This window comes from Schistocerca nitens, chromosome 5 (genome assembly GCF_023898315.1).
Source record: "Schistocerca nitens isolate TAMUIC-IGC-003100 chromosome 5, iqSchNite1.1, whole genome shotgun sequence".
NCBI classification, from domain to species: domain Eukaryota; kingdom Metazoa; phylum Arthropoda; class Insecta; order Orthoptera; family Acrididae; genus Schistocerca; species Schistocerca nitens.
Window position 1 is genome coordinate 530,943,615 of NC_064618.1, and position 22,502 is coordinate 530,966,116.

Consider the following 22,502-nt stretch of genomic DNA (forward strand, 5'->3'; position numbering starts at 1 on the left):
GTGATTGTTTTCCTGTTTTCGCATCCCGCGACTGTCTGTGACAATTTATAATTCTTGTAAGAGTCCCTGAAAAGCTTCAATGTCGTCTTTGCAACGCCCTGCCAAAAATAATATTTCTTAAATGTTCAGGCAATTTCATTAAGCAAATGCGGATGAGTTCTGAAGGGCTGAATGGGTTTGAAAGATATTGATTCTTATGCAACATGTCTTCAAAATAGTTCACAAGACTGGAGAATTCAGATTGTTCGAAATGCTTCATCGTTATGATGCTATGTTTTACTCGGTCTTGTGTAGCTTGAGACCAATATGCTGAGAGGAAGGCATGATAAAATTCTCCTTCACTGTGACAATCGTGAATGACCGATCGCATTCTCACAGCTGGTTCATTCTCTAAGTAGCCACACATAAATTCTAATCTGTGCTGCAATGACCAGTTGGGAGGAAAACAATGAGAGAATTGTTGAAGCCATGCTCGTGGATGAATGTCGTTGCCAGAATTCTTAAATGTTTTGAATTTACGTGTAGTAATGAACAGCTTATAGTCAAACTCATCGTGTCGGCGAGTCGCATGTCGGTCATTGTTACTTCGTTTCGGCGGTTCCATCTCAAAATTCAATGCGCCTTGCCAATTTCTTTCATAATTTCCGAAGTGTCCTGTGTTATTATTTTGTGGTTGCTCCGTATTTCTATGTCCCTCTTCCCATACTGGAGTGCGAGTGTCCTCTGAAATATGTAATTCTTGTATTACTTGTGCCAACTGATCTTGTACTTCCCGGATTTCTCTTTTGTACTGTGTATTGATTTGATTTTGATTTTGTTTGAATTTCCTAATTTGTTCATACTCTTCAGTGTCAGTGAAAGCTACAGGTCTTGTGTCATTCAGATCATCATCTACCTTTGTAGATAAGTTAGTGAACTGATCTGAAAGTTCGGATACTTTATCCGATACTGAAATTTTTTCCTCTGTGTGTTTTTCTGAACCAAGTTTCAGAGTGTCCATTTGTGTTGAAATGATATCTACTGTGTCCTTTAAGTTTTCCTGAGTTTTTGCAAGTCGCGTAACCGAATCGGTAGATGCAACTGAGACAATTTTAGCTTGCAAGGTCTCATGATTTTCATGAACAATGGTTTGCAGTTCTTTTATGGCAGCTTCATGATTCTGTAATGCATTTTCATGCCACGAAAAAATAGGTTGAAAATGCTCACAAATTTGTGTTTTTACGTCATTACAGGCTTTTTGACATTTCGATTCAGTGTTAGGTAACTCAGTAGTTAAATCTTCACATGTTTGTTCAAGTGTGATGTCTAACTTTTGAAGGTTTTGCTGTGTTTGTCTCTGACTTTGTTCCATTGTGTCTAACTGTAGCTGTGTTTGTCTCTGATTTTGTTCCATTGTGTCTAACTTTTGAAGCCTTTGCTGTGTTTGTCTCTGATTTTGTTCCATTTGTTGCATTAATTGCAATAATAATGTATTAGTGTCTGGAATGTGTTTCTCTATGCTTTTTGGCAGTGCATTTTCGCCGGCAACATTCACGTTTTGACAAGCAGAAAATGTGTCTTGACTCATTTGAGAAAACGATGAGGACCCAAAACCTGAGGCTACAGTATTTGCAATATTGTGTTCTGTCATTTCGGATTCCTGAGGCGAGTTGTTGCCGACCGATCGATCGATAATGCTTCCCTGGTCACTAATTGTTTCACTGCCTACACAATTGTTTGCCGCCCGCTCCATTTCCCTATGCACAATTACCAAATTACAATGTTGAACATTAGTTAATTCACTACACGGTGGCGCTAACACACTGCTTTCGTCTTCACTGTCATTTCTCAGTTTACTTTGAATCCAAGAATTACGTTTTTCGCACGCCATTATTGTCACAATATTTCACATGACAACACAGAAAAGCACAATTTGAAGAGCAAAATAACAAAATACATTAACATAGCATTGAAAATATACTCCTGGAAATGGAAAAAAGAACACATTGACACCGGTGTGTCAGACCCACCATATTTGCTCCGGAAACTGCGAGAGGGCTGTACAAGCAATGATCACACGCACGGCACAGCGGACACACCAGGAACCGCGGTGTTGGCCGTCGAATGGCGCTAGCTGCGCAGCATTTGTGCACCGCCGCCGTCAGTGTCAGCCAGTTTGCCGTGGCATACGGAGCTCCATCGCAGTCTCTAACACTGGTAGCATGCCGCGACAGCGTGGACGTGAACCGTATGTGCAGTTGACGGACTTTGAGCGAGGGCGTATAGTGGGCATGCGGGAGGCCGGGTGGACGTACCGCCGAATTGCTCAACACGTGGGGCGTGAGGTCTCCACAGTACATCGATGTTGTCGCCAGTGGTCGGCGGAAGGTGCACGTGCCCGTCGACCTGGGACCGGACCGCAGCGACGCACGGATGCACGCCAAGACCGTAGGATCCTACGCAGTGCCGTAGGGAACCGCACCGCCACTTCCCAGCGCTGTTGCTCCTGGGGTATCGGCGAGGACCATTCGCAACCGTCTCCATGAAGCTGGGCTACGATCCCGCACACCGTTAGGCCGTCTTCCGCTCACGCCCCAACATCGTGCAGTCCGCCTCCAGTGGTGTCGCGACAGGCGTGAATGGAGGGACGAATGGAGACGTGTCGTCTTCAGCGATGAGAGTCGCTTCTGCCTTGGTGCCAATGATGGTCGTATGCGTGTTTGGCGCCGTGCAGGTGAGCGCCACAATCAGGACTGCATACGACCGAGGCACACAGGGCCAACACCCGGCATCATGGTGTGGGGAGCGATCTCCTACACTGGCCGTACACCACTGGTGATCGTCGAGGGGACACTGAATAGTGCACGGTACATCCAAACCGTCATCGAACCCATCGTTCTACCATTCCTAGACCGGCAAGGGAACTTGCTGTTCCAACAGGACAATGCACGTCCGCATGTATCCCGTGCCACCCAACGTGCTCTAGAAGGTGTAAGTCAACTACCCTGGCCAGCAAGATCTCCGGATCTGTCCCCCATTGAGCATGTTTGGGACTGGATGAAGCGTCGTCTCACGCGGTCTGCACGTCCAGCACGAACGCTGGTCCAACTGAGGCGCCAGGTGGAAATGGCATGGCAAGCCATTCCACAGGACTACATCCAGCATCTCTACGATCGTCTCCATGGGAGAATAGCAGCCTGCATTGCTGCGAAAGGTGGATATACACTGTACTAGTGCGGACATTGTGCATGCTCTGTTGCCTGTGTCTATGTGCCTGTGGTTCTGTCAGTGTGATCATGTGATGTATCTGACCCCAGGAATGTGTCAATAAAGTTTCCCCTTCCTGGGACAATGAATTCACGGTGTTCTTATTTCAATTTCCAGGAGTGTAATATCTAGTTAATTGCAAGCGCAGCTGCGAAATACTTGGTGCAAATCTACATGCATGCCAGAACTGTGTACGACAGTGAAAAACTACAACTACAAAGGAAATTCTCTCTATAATTTCGCGCTAGCAATAAACAAAAGCTACACGAATTACACAAACTACAAGAAAAAGTCAGAAGATTCCAGTGAGGTATCCTCGGCTAAGGGTCGACATATGAAACGTCCCCCTTTGAACAATTATACGGGACTGTGCTTAAACTGACACACTACATTTTCAGCGCAACGCAACCTGACTTTCAGTAATCGCTACAAAGAATGGCCCTGAGTAACATTAACCTATACCTTTCACAAATCACTTACCTCACCAAAAATCTTCGTTACTCGAACTACTGCAATACAGCGAGCGCCACTACTGCCAGCTAAATAAGATTCAAACTACTGAAGGCACTAACTACTGATAGGCATAGTTAACAAATAAAAGATTTTGACAGAGAACAAACAATGTATTTACCTTACTAGTGCTCAAAAGGCATAATATATATAGCAGTTCATGACATCCAGTCTTACAAATTTCAAAACTCCGCCATTTCTCTCCCCACATCCACCACTGCGGGCGGCTCACCTCCAACTGCGCAACGCTACGCGCTGTTCACATCCAGCTGCCGCTGCCCAACACTACAATGGCAGACAACAATGCAAACTAGCCACAGACTGCACACAGCACAGCCAGTGATTTTCATACAGAGCGCTACGTAACGTTGCCAATAAGAAAACATAAACAGCCTACTTACAAGGGGTACTGCATTTTTTAGAGACACTTCGTCATTCAGGGCAAGCCGTTTCAGTTATTGCCAGATTTGACGTATTACAATAATAAATCACCGTCTTGAGGCATTAATATATCTCGTGTTTGTTTACGTCCAATAGACTTCAGCACTACACCTCTACTTCAGTATTACACCTCTACTGAGGTTCTGAGTACAACATTTGAGTCAGTTATCACTTAGCAGCAAGGAAACGAAATAGACCTCTACGATGATGCTTCATGATTTCATTGTCCAAACGTAGAGATAACGTTATCAAATACGTCACGATTAAGAAATGTACACTTCAGAGGATGAAATCTGCACAAGATGAACCTGATCTCTTCCCGTTGCAGAGTGATAATGTTTTTACGAGTTATTACGTTTGATACTCCGCCTATCTTTGCTTCTGTAAAAAAGTACCTGTTTGTACGTAACGTACAATGTGTAACACATGCTAGTGAAGCAATTCTCACGTTCGTAAGTTCTGTAACGTGCTTGCTGACACTGCGTAATCTGCTCAATATAAAGTTGTTGTGTCACTCTTCCATTTCCTCCAGTGAATATATTGCCAGCTCTTCACCAGGAAAACTATCCGTACTGCTGTGTATCTCTGCCGACGTACTACTAACAATGCCGACCGGTGTGGCCGAACGGTTCTAGGCACTTCAGTCTGGAACCGCGCGACCACTACGGTCGTAGGTTCGAATCCTGCCTCGGTCATGGATGTGTGTGATGTCCTTCGGTTAGTTAGGTTTAAGTAATTCAAAGTTCTAGGGGACTGAAGACCTCAGATGTTATGTCCCTTGGTGCTCAGAGCCATTTGAACAACTAACACTGACAGAAAAGCAGACACGAGACAAAAACGACGTGCACTGAATGCAGACTTGAGGACAAAGGCTTAACAGAATTTAATGTTGTCAAATTCAAGTACCGTGATTCAATGGAAGAAAAGTGTTTCCAAACAAGACACAGAATACAGATTGCACAGGGCACACTCTACAGCAATTATATCCTGTGCAATATAAAATACACAAAGATGAAATGGGAATAAAAATCAAACGAAATACAATTAATATCTAACATGCTTTCGAAGATTATGGGCACCTCATGCCAAAATACTCAGCAACTGTATCTGAACCACCTCGGAAATTTAGTCGATGTAGTTCAGATTCACCCTGTATATCACCATAACTTTACATAGTATACGCAAATTGAAATTCAGTAGTCTTCTAGAATTTTCACGCTACTCTCTTATCGACTTTTTTTAGTTTTAATTTCTCAAATTTTCCATATTAGTAGTTATTCCTTCAGTTGTGTTTCACCTGTTTCAGTATACAGGGTGTCCCAAAAATTAAGTATTTATTTTGCAGAAACAGTGATGGTACTTGCATTGTTTACTATGGTATAGGTTTATTAATGATTAGTTTCAGTATGTTCGTCATCAATATCACGACACACTTCCCAGTTTTCAGCAGTGGCGCGAAACACATTGTGAAGCATTACTGGTATTGTGGCAGCAGCAGCTTGAGTAATGCGGTTCCTGAGCTCCTGTAATGTGGTAATGCATAAATCCCCATACAAAAAGTCCATCGGTGTGAGGTAAGGGGAACGTGTTGCCCACGGCAAGGGGCGTGCGCATGCAGCCCATCTCCTAGGAAACTTTGAATCCAGGAACTTGTGAACATCTAAGATATAATTACATGGTGCCCCACCTTGCTGAAAGTAACAGTAACCCGACGCCCATCCTGGCTAAGCTGTGGTAACAGAAATTATGTGGGCATGTCAAGGTACACTGCTCCATTTATGGATTTTTCAGCAAAGAAAAACGGTCGGTAAATCTTGTTACACGTGATATCCATCCAAACATTAACCTTGGGTCTCGCATGGCTTCATCATGTTCCACGGGTGGTGTGTTAGCCCACATAACGCAGTTATGCCTGTTAACCTTATGGCATGCTGAAAGAAAGGGAGAGTGTGAGAGGGAGAGATATGTTGATGCATACGTGCGTATTATAAACTCTTACCTCGAAAACTTCTGTCCTTCATACCTCCTCTGGGTTACCACAGATGGCGTGTCACTGATCTCATTTGTACTAAGACAGCAGTACACGCGATGTGCCTATTTGCTTCCACCGACCTGAGTGGAATGCGTAAGTTCTAATAAATGTTCACCTACCTGTAGTCTTCTACAGTTGTTGTCCCCTGCGCAGAAAACAGCGCGTAGGTCGTGAATCTGTTATCTTGAGGTTGTATGTAACTCTTAGCCAGGAACTGTTATTTTAGAAATGATTAAATTTGCAATCAGTTTGTTTACACGGGATGCCACTCGCTTTTTACTGGCAGAAAACGAAAAACTGCACGGTTATATTTCACGTTAGAGTCACAAATAACTTCGGTTCTTCAACAAATTAACGAACTGCGTATTTCTGCAATTATAATCACACTTTTCTCGCCTACACGTCCATACAACCATACATTGCTAATAAAGTCTTAACCTGACACCGACCGCGGCAGACATGTCTGTCCTCCGACGCTTCCCAACCAGCTGTGATCTTACAGCCGAGCCACTTCGCCCGCCATTCAATTTAGGCCCGACCCGAAGATTGCCGAAGCCCTACGTTTGCCTTTCCGTTTAGCAGTTGTTTATTATTCTGTTGATTATTAATACTTGTGAAATAATGAAACGATAGCACACTATTGAGAGATGCTTTAATTTGAACTGCAAGTAAATGCACTGTTCAATTTGTCTAATATTAATAACAGAAGATTATCATTTTGGCGGGCACCTTCCGAATGCAGCAGCCAGACGCTAAGAAGGACGAGAATTCAAGCGGTCTTTCTCACGATACCCGTGCCCAACAAGCCATCTGTCATCGGTACCTCACACCACATGACGTCATCTTGCCACTGCTGCTTTCTCAACTGCTCTGAAAAGAACTTATTGTAGCCGAATATGATGGCTGCAAACCCCGAAATAATACAACCTTTCAACAAATATGGAAGTCGCTTCATCGCTGAATAAGATGTGATTCAGGATATTGTGCTCTTCATGTGCAACGAAGTGGTCGATGCACATGGCTACACGCTCTGCAAAATCTTCTTCATTCAGAAGGTGGAGTACCCGCAGGTGGTACGGCTTCTTGTTCACGGTAAACCGCAACACCTTGTGTACTGTCGAACGCGAAATGTTCAGTTCCACTGACAAATGCCGCACCGATTTCGGTCTCCTTTCAATGGATGTCGTGATGACTTCAGTCTTTGCATTGGAGGTTGATGGACGTCCTTGTCTGGGTACCCTTGGCAGCGATCTAGTGCACCTGAAGTTGTTTACGAATGCGAGGATTGATTTATAGTGGGACCGTCCTGATGGAAATGCGGTGAAATTTCATCGAAACGTCGTCGTAGTATCCAAGTGACAATAGCCGCCTTCTCTTCTACATTAAACATAATGTACATTCACCCTGTAAACAATGAAACATGTTTTTAATTGTTAACATGAGATTAATGCATGACATCAGACAACGAAGTACACAAAAAATATGCTAAACGTGCGAGGAATGATCTACCATTTACAGTCTGGTCATAAAATATGTATTTCTACAAAATAGATACTTAATTTCTGGACACTATGCATAGATTTTCGGAGATATGTTGATTTCGTAGTATTCGAAAAATACTATTCTTGTTCTGTTAGATCATTACGCCTCCTGGATTCCGTAACTAAAGGAAAAATCGCGAATATAGTAAAATACAAGCCATGTGACATATTGAATACGTTAGATTACACCTGCGGTGTACGTAGCAATAACAACAAATCACTGCAACACGTCTGTTTCATTTGCTCACAGGAGGTGGCTCCGTGGTCTCAAGGTATAATCTCTGCACGTAAATCTGCTGGTTCGCTTCCGAACACGAACATGAGTGAAAGTTACAACTGTATTTCGTTACTATGTTGAAAGTTGTCTATTAGAAAACGTGTTTCGAATCATTTATTCTTCGTTGTACACGTGTTTTGTCTGCTAGGAATGCCAGTCTTCGGCAGCGTAGCTTTGGAGGCCGTACCTGACTGACCAATCCTGTGTCGGGGCAGTTGAGATCTGAACTGATGTGCCTATGTGGACTGAGAGACAAATCAGACTGGTTTCAGCTGACCGCTGGTGTAGTCGCTGCTCGTGGTTCGTTTGGTTCAAATTCGACGATTCCGTGTGATGTTTTATTTCAGTGACCATTTTACACTGCATTATGCAGGAATTTATGGTGAGAACGTTGCTTGCTGGCGCACTCTAGCGTAATATTCTATTTGCGTATTTTGCTGTATAGATTTGCTTCCTTCGTAATCAGGGTCAAATCCGTTTTTCCACGCTCAAGGCTCAATATCAGTATTTCATTAACATATCCGTGAATATAGGATATGGCGCACCTTACTGTCCCACTTATTTCGTATTGCTACACGGATCTGACACTGTACGGGGTTCCTTATGTTCTAATTTTAGTGATTTGTGGCAACTGTATTCGGCGAAAACCCATGAAGGGCAACCGCCTGGTCCCTTAAAGCGCATCTGTTATTTCATTGCTGAACTATCCCATTGGTTTCCTTTAATAATAGTCATAATTGGTCTAGTTGTTCTTCAGTCAGCTCCCATGTGCCCAGTTACTCACTGTCTTAAGTCATAACAGACGCTATCACACTTAAGTGAGTACGCTCTGCATTCAGAGGAATCGTTATTTAGACAACCTGCCATCGATAGACTATACATTGTAGTTATTATTTTCATGCGCATTGCAGCAAGTATAATTTAGGTCGTGCCGCTGAGAGCTTCGATACACGTTCTATATCTGAATATGTCGAGAGCGATAATATTGAAAGGGTACAGTACCGCCCAACATTGAGAATAGGTACGAAATTCTTGTCAGAACAACACATTTTTTGTGTAAAAGTAACTCAATAATTTCAATTAATACAGCGAAGCCGGATACCAGTGTGGGAAAGAATGACAAGTTATTTATTTAATTGATCACATGTGCACTTCCGCAAAATAAATCCCTACATCCCGTTTGGTGAGATCTGTGTGGTGTAAATGAATGAATGTATGGTCGTCTGCTAACCACAGATAGTGAATCGATATGAGCATCTTTGAGTCGATCCTTTGGGTACCTTTGGTGAGACCAAAGAGATGGAAGTTACCAGAGCTTTTGAGCGTTTGAAATGTGGCCGACCAATAAGGTAGCAAGGTGCTTCTCCCACTTCGAGAGAGGTGCGAGAGAACGAAAAGACGGCCATGTTTCAGACTCGGCACTCTGGCGCTGAACCTTCTGCTGTGAAGACCTGTTTTTTGTTGTGCTCCGTAATGAAAGCGTGGAGGCATGGTATGGATGTGGAATACTTAAGAGTAGTTAGAACTAATCATTTCTCTTTCCTAGGATCTTTTGTGGGGAAAATTACAAAGTGAGGCAGGTAATTTTAAAGGGATTATAGTAAACCAACGGTCACAAAGGGACCACGTGTAGTTATAAGTTGAGATACTAGCGTGGGTACAATAAGCTGAAATATTTAAGAATTAATATCGTGTGTACCATAAGCTGAAATATTTGAGAATTAATAGCGTGTGTACAATAAGCTGAAATATTTAAGAATTAATATCGTGTGTACCATAAGCTGAAATATTTGAGAATTAATAGCGTGTGTACAATAAGCTGATATATTTAAGAATTGCGTGTGTATCATAAATTGAAGTATTTAAGAAATATCATTCCGTGTGACGCTGAATTTAAACTCTGAGAGAAAATCAAGGTGAGTCGGCCGTTTTTCCAGCAACGCCACTTGGCTTGCATTGCACAGGAAGACGAGCGTTTATCTCCAGAGTTCACAGTAGGAAACTGGAATTACAAATTGGGGCAGTGTCGAGTGAAACTGGGTTAAATATTGATTGAAGTGGGAAAGCGGAAAATGATGAAGTTGTAACGGTTTTTGTGTATTATTTCAGATTGTTGTATTGGGTATGTCTTGTAATTTGAATATGTGTGTTTTGCATGGGAGTAGCAAGGTAGTTTCGGAAGATTTTGTGGGTAAGCCTGTTCCTTCTGCATCGCTCGATCTGGAGGAATGTTTCTGGAGAATGATTGTGAGAGGCGAAGTGTGAGGTATAATAAAAGATCCACCATCCGATCCAGGGAGTGCACAGTTGTGGTAGATAGATTACGAGACCGTAGTATGGAAATTCTCTTATGATATTGTCGTAGGTTGTAGAATTTGTGTGCTAATGAATAAATCAAATAGTGAAAAGAAAGAGATTAGTGGCCTATTTCATTAAATTGTATGTTATCATAATGTCCCGAATTTGTATAAAAGCCGTTAAATCAAAGACAAAAAGTAAGTGTGGTATTGCCAGTGCGTAGTGTGCAGACAGAGTTCTATAGTCAGATGCGTGTTTCCGTTGCGTATTATTCATGCAGGAAGATAATTTATAACAAAATCGTAAGATACGAGAATTCATGTTGCTAATCCACTCGCTTGGCAAACCACCCATCTTGCAGGCCTGACTGCTTGATGCCACAGTATGAGAAAGGCAAGTGGGTGCCTCTCATAATTTCGACCCTGCCAGGATGTTTAAATTGTTAGGATAATTGTTGCCAGGATTATTTATTGGTTAGGATATTTTGCTGCCAGGATTCCGTTTTTGTCACGATAATTTTGTTGCCAGGATCATTTTTGTTAGGATATTTTTGTTGTTAGGGTTTGCTGTTAATTTTTTTTTTATTTTTTGATGGAATATATTGTGATAGCGCTAAGAAGTAAAGTTTTTTTTTCTGTTTGCAATTTCTTTCTGGATTGGTAAGGATCTTTTATTTGTTTTATGTAATTAATTGCTGTATCGTCCAAGGCTGGAAGATCGTGGTATAATTTTTTTTGCGTAATGTCCGTAGTAACTAGGTCGCAGTCGAAAAACGTAGCCACAATGGAGAATAGCGATTCTGGCGTGAACGTAGCAGTGCAGCAGGAAGTAGCTGTTGACCATGTGTTAACGAGCGAGAAAGACAAACACTCGGAAGGGGTTGAATTGTTCACTGGACCGCTCCTGGGTGATCCTTTATGCGGCGGGCTTTGTCTACGAACGCGGGCCTTTCCCAACGACGAGGGCGAGCCGAGATTAGGACAGGTATGCAGTGAAAGTGCAGCTACCCTTAGCGAAGCTACGGTTTCTCAGGCGCACGAGGTGAGCGCGTCGACAGTAGCAAATAACGATGTGATACTGCAGTTTTTACAGAGGATGGACGAAAGATTGGAAGCAAATAACGAAAGGTTAGAAGCGATGAATAGGGAGACTAAGAAAGGATTGGAAGCAAATAACGAAAGGTTAGAAGCGATGAATAGGGAGACTAAGAAAGGATTGGAAGCAAATAACGAAAGATTAGAAGCAATCAATAGAGATAATAAGGAGAGAGATAGGGAGACTAAGGAGAGATTGGAAACAATGGATAGGGGAAATAAAGAGGCAATGAGGAAGCTACACACAGTTATCGATGAGCGTTTGCCCGCAGTTAATAATCGGTTAGATGAGGGGGAGAAGAATCTGGATGCGTTGAAGCAAGTATGTGATGCCGTAAAAGAAAAAGCCAATAATCTGGAGGTACGAATAAGTGCAATAGAGAGCGATGTTACAGAACGTAGGGACGTTTTGCCGGATGAGCGAATCGAAGAGGTAGTGGTCAGAATGAATACGATTAGCGCAGATGTAGAAAAGATCAGTATAAGAGGCGAGACAGGTTCTGACAGTACGCAGCGAGAGGTTTGTGCCGATCAGGAGGAGATACAACCACCATTACAGTTTAAAGAGGCACAATTAGAAATAAGTAGGAAACATAGTGGAGAACTAGCACAGTTGCAATTAGCGTGCAGTAGCGAAGGTGACACACCACCAGGTAGATTTCAGAGGGAGAGTGAGATAAACTCAGAAAGCGAAAATAGGCAGAAAGAGGAAGACGAATTCAGGGAGTTAGAAGAACGGTTGTGTCAGATAAAACAGGTGGCAGACTCAACTGGGTATAGTCCAAGGCTGTCTCAATTTCAGGACGCATTACCTTCATTGAGGGGACTGCTCCGCAAAACGAAGTTTGTGTATAACTATTTGAGGGACGAGGCTAGAGCGAAAATGCAGGAAGACCTTAAAGACTGTAGTAGCTATTTAAATGAATTCTGGTCGAAAAGTAAGGAGGACCAGGTTACGCAAAGCATATTGATAATGCCAAATCGTAACGGATGTGGTAGAAGGGATTCAGTGTCGTGCTATGAGGAAATGTTCAGACGAAACAGGTACTTGCATGTGACATACGAACCAGCGGAGTTCATTAGGATCCATATAACGAAGTTGCCAGTGAAATTGCGCAGAGGTATAGTGATGGCAGGCAGAGGCTTAGACGATTCCGCGTCATTTCAGCACTGGTTACAAGGATTGGGTAATGAGAGCAATATCGTGAACGGAGACACGACTCATAGGTCAGTTAGTGTCGAGGGTAGGAACGGCAGAAACTATCATAATGACAGGAGAGCGTGGAATCCAGGCATTTTATTCTTGTCACAATGGATTCAAGAATAGGAGAAACTAATCCAACATATCAGCCCTTAATATCTTGCCCTTAAAACACATGCAGCTGGCACTGAAAATTGTCTATGTAGCAGACAAACTCAACTAATATGTAGGAAGGAAAATACCATACTTCTGATCAGAGAATAAAACGGCAGTAATGGAATCTGTTAGGCTGGTATCTCAGTAAAATTTGCAAATTTTTTATTTCGAACAGTAAAGTAAAAGAAATGTTATGTAATAATGCCAATGAGTCCAGTTTAATTAGTGTGATTTGACTATGGCAGGTGTTAAACACGTAATGTAAGAAGTAAACATTGTGATCGAAGTTTTTAAATTAGATGCCATCTGATCTATAGTATGTCATTGTCGTGGTGACAGTTATAATGAAGTGCTGTGTATGGTTGTTCGAAATCTGGTGTTAGTGAGAGAGGCCACTAGCACCTAAGTTTCTAACACTTGGGCTGCCCAATTCTCCCAGCTTGTATATTCTCGGCACACATTTAATTTTCGTGTAAGCACAGATTCCTAACTAGCGAATTCTTTATTGTGTATAGTGGACCTTTCAGAGTGAGGCGGATTGTACATGAAAATGCTGTACTGATTGAGACGATCAAGGGAAAACAATCTCGTGGGCTTCATCACATTTCCAACATCAAATTATGGAAAAGTTAAGGATAGATCTAAGGTAGGCAATTTATGGTAGATAGTCAGTGTATTTATTTGTGGTGTGTAACGTTGTGCAGGGTCAAATCGAACGTAAGAATTTTCAGGCGGGATGTCAGGAAGTATGACGGAATAGACTGGTCAAATGAGTCATGAACAGGAGTCGACAGAGTGGTGTATGTACGTGTTTTTTTTGTCGTATGAATAAGGATCAAGCAGAAACGACGTGATGATTAATGAGTGAATAAAGATGGTAGATAGAGAAGCGACGTGATAAATAGTAGTGGATAAAGGTGAATTTTTGAGGAGAGAATCGACGTGAAGCAGTGTGAATGATGAAGGGAGATTCGACGTGATGAAGCAGCGGTAAAATAAAGGTGAGTAGAATTGAATAATGTGGAGATGTCTTAGATGTATGTTACAGAGAGGCCTGTGTATGCTGCAATAGAGATTGATGCCAATGGCGAAGGAAGACCAGGAAATGATGGAGTAATGGACGGACGGAGAGCCGAAATACGAATGAAGAGATGAGGACAACTGCACAATGTGAAAGGACGTAAAGGGAGTATGAGACCCAGATGGTGAACGTTGTGGAATACTGACGAAAGATGTAATGTAGGTGTAGATCTAATTCTTAGCATAACAATTGCGATTTGAGAAAAATATTTTTTGTTGTTGTTGAAGCCTCGTACCAGTATAACTAATCAAAACGGTACCAAGAATGTGTACAGCTATGTTTTGCAGGATGAATAATTTGTGTATTTTTTGTTCTTAGATGAAATGTCGCAATTCTAGGTTGATATTAGCATAAAGTGAATGCAGAGGTAAGCCGATGGAGAGAGGTGCCAGAGTGAAAGGACGAATTCGGAGACTGGAAAGCTATCTCCGAAACAGCTTCATGTGTTATGTGGTTGAGTATAAGGGAGCAAAGGTATGGTATGTTGTAGTGAGTGTGGTGGTGTTAAGGTTAACTGACTTCTAAACCTATTCTGTTAGTGTGTTAATGGAATGAATGAGAGGGAAAATGTGATGTCTGGTGAGTGAGAGTCGTAGAGTAGTGTGATCAATGCGCACACTCCTGAAAAGGGGATGCTACCGATCCATAACTAAAAGATTATTGTGTTTTATTGTTTGTTGGGATGAACCTTGATGTGAGGTCAGGATCTGTCATACGTGTCCTAGAAACGTTGTTATATATAATGAAATGTAAAGTATGTGAAGAGATACGAATTTTCAGTCTGTCACAAGCACAGAGGTGCATTATATGTTGTAGATTTAAAGTCACCAGTTTCTAAAATGTTTATTGTGTTAGGATGTTAAAGTAGTTTACTATTTAATAACATGTGGTAGGTAATTGAGAGTTGTGTAGATTATTTTCTCATTTTTTTGTTAGAACACTTTCAAGGGATTTTAATTTCAGTGTGTCATAAGCACAAAAGGTTCATTGTATATTGTAGCGTGAGAATCAACAGTTTCTAATATTTTTCACTGTGATAGGATGTTAGAGTAGTTTACTATTTTGTATTGTAATTATGAGTTGTATAGATTGTTTCTTATTCATTTTGTTCTTTATTTTACACCTTCATGTTTTGTATGAGGGACGACAGGTACAAAGAATAGCACGAGTGTGGGCTATCTATAGAAAAAGGATAGATAAATGTATGTTGTCTGTGTAGAAAACTAGGGTGTATAATTTTATGTTCTTTTTAGAACAAAGATTCTTTTGTTACCAATGTAGCTAATAGATAATACATGTAATCAATGAGTATTTAAATGCTGTATATCCTTTTGTCTGTAATGTTGCGAGATGCACGGAAGATCTGGCTAATTGGGTGTCGTAACGCCCATACCGCTAACGGGCCGAGCTGACGTCACCATGGCGACAGGCGACACAGCCGCGGCACTCCCCACTCCATTGTCGGACGAGGTGCGCTCCACGCGCCCGCTACAGCAGGTCAACGGCCTGGGGCGACACGCACGTATCACTGGCCATTCATGAGTTCCGCCACCCTTACGACTGGGGAAGGTATCCCGCGGAGGCAACAGCGGGTGGTTTCTTCTGCTCAACGGCGCGCGCAGCGGCGCTACTGCTGAATGGACGGGGCGCGACAGAGCCCGGCGAGCATTTTTTACCTGCAGCTATTAACTTGCACTGGACTGTGGAGCCGTGAAACAAGATGACTGCGACTTTCCATAAGGTGGAAAGTGGAGGACTGGTGTTTCCACATTGTGAGTGGTGGAAAAGATGTTGTCCTTAGCAGACGGGACGATTGTTTTGTTTTGTCTTGACCACTGAATGGTGGGATCGATAAACTTTTGACAATGACTTGTTAAGTGTGCTTTGTGAATGGCATGTGGGACACTTGGTATACTTAGAGGACAGTTGTCGTTTGGTGAACAATTAGAGTGGGACATTGACATTTGCGTCTGTAGTAGGAGACGTTTCTTGGATTGGCGCGGGAATAAGTGCTGTTTGTTGAAACTTACGACTTTTAATTACACCATGAACTGAAAGGACAGAACCGTGGGTAATAGTAGTTGTAGGGCCATTTTTTTTGGACGAACAGTTTCGTGTGGATGGTACTCTGAGAGTGACTATGACATTTGTGTTTAATGAGAGATACAGTTTACTGTTCAGTGCGTGTTCAAAATGCCGAATTGAGTGACTCAAAGACTTTCGTCCGGGTAACCATGGGAGAGCTTTGACACCGAGACAGTGGTTCTAGGAAAACTATCAGCAACTTTTTGACCCCAAGAAAATCACAGAATGAAATGTTTCCGTGTGACTCGCAAGATAGGGAATAATGTATTTGTAATTGTGTAAATGTTTTTTTTATATGTTTCATTCCTGAAGGGACAGCAAGCGTAATTGTATTTTATTAATATTTGTGTTTAGAATAGTTAGTGTTAGTTTTTTGGTTTGCTCTGGGTTATCAAGTTCACGTAGCATGTTTATTAGAATATTTGGTACAATGATGCTTTAACTATTAGCCAGTGGCGTAATACTAACGTAGCGGCTCTTGTAGTATTGATCAGTAAGGTTGTCACAGGGGAGAAGAATTTGCATTGCACAACAAATATCGGAATTAACTGATGTATTTTGATGTCGTGCATAGTAAATCTTGTTGGTGTTTTGACTGAAGCCACTTATTTTTTTTTATTATCACAGTGGTGACATTTCACATTAAAGTGTAACGAAGGCTAGTTGAAATGCAAGTTCTTGTCGTCTATATGTGTGACAACAGAGAAATAAGCAGTAGAGTAAGATAAGAAAGCTACTGGTGGATTCAAGCACTTATTGCTAACTATTTATTGCGAGTATTGATCAAAGTTGATGGACTGACTAGCTCAGCACCAGGTATTTGTACTGATGGATATAGGATAAGGTTAAACTCACTGTCGAGTAGCTGTGGCAATTGCTTAGGTGATGATAGTTAATGAGGTATGACATGATGTCTTATATTTCATTGTTTTTCTTCTCAGTTTTATTTCTCTGTAGGTTTGAGGTATATTTTAGAGTAATGGTATGGAACCTGACATTCTACGTGTAACTAGTGTACGAATTTATTTCTTTTGTTGATTTTGTTTTGTATTTAGACTTTGCTGTGTAAGGGTTTTTACAGCGCAATTTATGAATGTCAGATTACTTGCTCTGTGTTTGGACAGTGAGCTATTCAAAATTTCATGAGTACAATTAGTATTTTTTTTATTTGTTTTAGAATTATTGAAATTTGGATTACTCATAAAAGTAACGAAGATCCCAGTAACTAAAGCAAAATTTTATCTCAATATTATTTTTTTTATTTCTATGATGTGATGTTTTATTTGTCATGTGGATTGTTATATATTTGTATGTGTACGTTACTCCGGATTGTGGAGAGTACAATATAATTTGATCGTCTATTTGAGGTCACCAGGGGCTAAGGTCTCCTCCTGGTTATTTTGATGAATTGCTACGTTTGTTTTAATACAGTTTTCTTAAAAAAAAAAAAATGTTCGGAACTACCCTCGCATTGCAAGGATAGTACCGTGCCATTTTTTTTCTGCATGGGTAGCCGGTGATGAAAGGGTACAGTACCGCCCAACATTGAGAATAGGTACGAAATTCTTGTCAGAACAACACATTTTTTGTGTAAAAGTAACTCAATAATTTCAATTAATACAGCGAAGCCGGATACCAGTGTGGGAAAGAATGACAAGTTATTTATTTAATTGATCACATGTGCACTTCCGCAAAATAAATCCCTACATCCCGTTTGGTGAGATCTGTGTGGTGTAAATGAATGAATGTATGGTCGTCTGCTAACCACAGATAGTGAATCGATATGAGCATCTTTGAGTCGATCCTTTGGGTACCTTTGGTGAGACCAAAGAGATGGAAGTTACCAGAGCTTTTGAGCGTTTGAAATGTGGCCGACCAATAAGGTAGCAAGGTGCTTCTCCCACTTCGAGAGAGGTGCGAGAGAACGAAAAGACGGCCATGTTTCAGACTCGGCACTCTGGCGCTGAACCTTCTGCTGTGAAGACCTGTTTTTTGTTGTGCTCCGTAATGAAAGCGTGGAGGCATGGTATGGATGTGGAATACTTAAGAGTAGTTAGAACTAATCATTTCTCTTTCCTAGGATCTTTTGTGGGGAAAATTACAAAGTGAGGCAGGTAATTTTAAAGGGATTATAGTAAACCAACGGTCACAAAGGGACCACGTGTAGTTATAAGTTGAGATACTAGCGTGGGTACAATAAGCTGAAATATTTAAGAATTAATATCGTGTGTACCATAAGCTGAAATATTTGAGAATTAATAGCGTGTGTACAATAAGCTGAAATATTTAAGAATTAATATCGTGTGTACCATAAGCTGAAATATTTGAGAATTAATAGCGTGTGTACAATAAGCTGATATATTTAAGAATTGCGTGTGTATCATAAATTGAAGTATTTAAGAAATATCATTCCGTGTGACGCTGAATTTAAACTCTGAGAGAAAATCAAGGTGAGTCGGCCGTTTTTCCAGCAACGCCACTTGGCTTGCATTGCACAGGAAGACGAGCGTTTATCTCCAGAGTTCACAGTAGGAAACTGGAATTACAAATTGGGGCAGTGTCGAGTGAAACTGGGTTAAATATTGATTGAAGTGGGAAAGCGGAAAATGATGAAGTTGTAACGGTTTTTGTGTATTATTTCAGATTGTTGTATTGGGTATGTCTTGTAATTTGAATATGTGTGTTTTGCATGGGAGTAGCAAGGTAGTTTCGGAAGATTTTGTGGGTAAGCCTGTTCCTTCTGCATCGCTCGATCTGGAGGAATGTTTCTGGAGAATGATTGTGAGAGGCGAAGTGTGAGGTATAATAAAAGATCCACCATCCGATCCAGGGAGTGCACAGTTGTGGTAGATAGATTACGAGACCGTAGTATGGAAATTCTCTTATGATATTGTCGTAGGTTGTAGAATTTGTGTGCTAATGAATAAATCAAATAGTGAAAAGAAAGAGATTAGTGGCCTATTTCATTAAATTGTATGTTATCATAATGTCCCGAATTTGTATAAAAGCCGTTAAATCAAAGACAAAAAGTAAGTGTGGTATTGCCAGTGCGTAGTGTGCAGACAGAGTTCTATAGTCAGATGCGTGTTTCCGTTGCGTATTATTCATGCAGGAAGATAATTTATAACAAAATCGTAAGATACGAGAATTCATGTTGCTAATCCACTCGCTTGGCAAACCACCCATCTTGCAGGCCTGACTGCTTGATGCCACAGTATGAGAAAGGCAAGTGGGTGCCTCTCAATATGATTGAGTACGTGTGGTGCTACATCATGTGGTATCTACATTTCCACTGTACATACACACTCTATATGGGACGGTGCGATATACATTCAGGTTATGTAAACAGGTTTGTTGGTCGTAATAAGGTATTACTTAAACGTATGTTCAAGATGCCCAATCCCATCCTTATACTGGGAAGGTGTCTCCTATCTGCGAATCCATGAATATTGTTAAAGTGGATGTACGTATGTATAAATGTATATAAGTATGTATGTATATTCTACATCTCCTTGAAAACGCTATGGACCGATTTCAACCAAACTTGGTACGCATATCGCTTACTGTCTGGAAGGAATCGCTATGGGGGTAAGAGTTAACTACCTATCAAAGGGATGAGAGCGACAGTGAAAAAGCAGTGTAGTCCACGACATTTGAATATCCATATTTTATTCAACCTGCATTTGATAATGAGAGCATTACGTGACTTAAACTTTTTCTCTCTGACAACCCCCACGAAATGATGAAAGGAAAAAAATTTACCGATTACTACATTTTCGCTGTTCATGCAGTAAAACTGCCTCACGAAGTGTGACGCGTATTCACACATAACACTGAATACACCAGCAAAAATATATCAGTGTATGATTCATAGTCCAGGACATATGACCTCATGAACACTGAAATGCGTGAAAAACTTGCCACGTCATGGAAGCCGTTTAAATTTATTACTTCGTTGCTACTAACTTTTCACCGGTAGTATCGATATATGCCACTCAATGTACCTACAAAAGCATATGACTCTACGACACATAATTCACGAGATATGACGTCAAATACAGAGATGTGTAAGAAACCGCCGCATTATGCATGGCGTTTTAATTTATTACCTCTTTACTACTAACTCTGTTCGCAAAACATTTAGCAGACCCTATCCACATGTCCCGGAATGTAACTACAATGTACAATACGTAGTTCAGAAGACATGACACTGAGAAAAGTGAAAAACTACAGCACCATGTATGACGTTTTAATTTATTACATCTTTTTTACTAACTCTGATCACAGCACATTTCGCAGACAGTAGCCACAAATACTACTGGCTGTACCTGCAAAATTATGTCGGTTGCACAGCACGTAGTTCAGGAAACACAACATCATAAGTACTGAGGAGCAACAAAATGATAATTCAGTGCGAAATTTGTTACTGATACATGTGAAATACGTGTACAAATGTGTATGAAACAATAACAAATGTTTTTGGGTGGGGTCCGTCCTTAGCAAAACATAATTTTGTTTTTTGTCCCAGACATGTTTCACTGCAGTTGCAGTATCATCAGTGGGTTTTTTATTATTATGACTGTAAACATGAGGAATGTTCTTTAATGTTTAAATACATATAAATATTAATTTCTAAATCGTAATTACAGATTTTTGAAGATCACAAAAAATTGTGTATTCATACCTTCGACCACATGGTGTGGTTTTCCTGCTGTATTACGTTTATACACTGTCCGTTTTCCTTCACAGTTTTCCTTTACAGTTTGTCAGCTGCAACTATATACAACTTAACGTAGGCAAAATATTTACTCAAAAATTACGATTCCTAAAACTGTTATAGCTATGCCTGAGATTGATAATTTATGTGAAACGTTGTGTGTGTGTGTGTGTGTGTGTGTGTGTGTCTATTCACATTATGTTTCACTTAAGTTTTTTTTTCCGTCAACTTCTTCATTATCAAGTTCTGTGCATTGAGCTGTTACTGGCACTGTTTACCATCTATAATAACAAGACGACGGACAGTGGAACAGTTGAAGGTGTGAAAACAAGATGAAAAAAGAAACCGTAAGTGAAACATAGTGTAAATAGACAAACACGCACACAAAGTTTCACATAAATTATTAGTTTCAGGCATAGCCATAACAGTTTTAGAAATCGGAATTTTTGCGTAAATGTTTTGCCTACATTAAGTTGTATATAGTTGCAGGTGACAAACTGTAAAGGAAAACTGTAAGGAAAAACAGATTCTGTAAAAACGTATTGCAGCAGGTATGAATACACAATTTTAACTGCTCTTCCAAAATCTGTAACTACTATATAGAAACTAATATTTACATGTATTTAAACAGTAAAGAACATTCGTTATGTTTAACAGCCATAATAATAATAAAAAAACCACTGATGATACTGCAACTGCAGTGAAACATGACCGGGACAAAAAACAAAACTGTGTTTTGCTAAAGGCGGACCCCACCCAAAAACATATGTTATTATTACAGCAAACGCAGACAATAGAGTTTCAACCTCAAGATGATTGTATGAAACATTTTAAATATATATGATATGTATTGACATGTGTGCATGTAGCCAAATACTACTGGCTGTACCTGCAAAATTATGTCGGTTGTACAGCACTTAGTTCAGGAAACACGACGTCATAAATACTGAGGAGCAAGAAAATGAAAATTCAGTGCGAAATTTGTTAGTGATACATGTGAAATACGTGTACAAATGTGTATGAAACAAAAATTGATACACATTTAGTTATGAACTAGAAAGAAATACTGTTGGGGTAAGAATCACGACTGCCTGTGGATGTTACCGTGATAATGTGGATACAGAAAGGGTAAGAAGGATGGATGAAGAGAGGGAAGGAGAAGATGAACACATGTAGGGGGAGGAGAAGAGGGACAAAGAGAGGGGGGGGGGGAGAAATGGACGTAGAAAGGAAAGAGGAGGAGATGGACAGAGTGAGGGGGAGTAGGAAATGAACAGAGAAAGGAAGGAGGAAGAGATGAACAGGGATAGGGGGTGGAGGAGGTGGACAGAGGGAGGAGGAGGAGATGGACAGAGGGGGACCGAGCAGATAGACAGAGGGGTAAGGAAAACATGAATAGAAAGAGGGGGCAGGAGGAGACAGACAGAAAGATGGGCAGGAGGATACAGAGAATGGCGGGTGGAGGAGGTAGACAGAGAGAATGTGAAGGAGGAGGTAGACAGAGAGCGGGGAAGGAGTAGGTGGATTAAGAGAATACTGGAATAAATACGTACCCAGGCAACGCCGGGCACTCATCTAGTTTTTTACAGAAAGAAATCAGATTGCGTTAATACAGATTCATGGGTCAAAATTTTTCATACAAGGCCAATATTTTCAGGTCATTGATACTGTAGTCATACCAGCTACGTGATCAGATTAAATATAAAAAAGAGTAGAAGACTTCCAGTGGATACATTCCATGGTTACTGGATGCCAATGTACGTGTTGTGGTACAATGAAAATGAAAAAAGGAAATGCAAGAAAACAGCGTTAAAATAATTAGA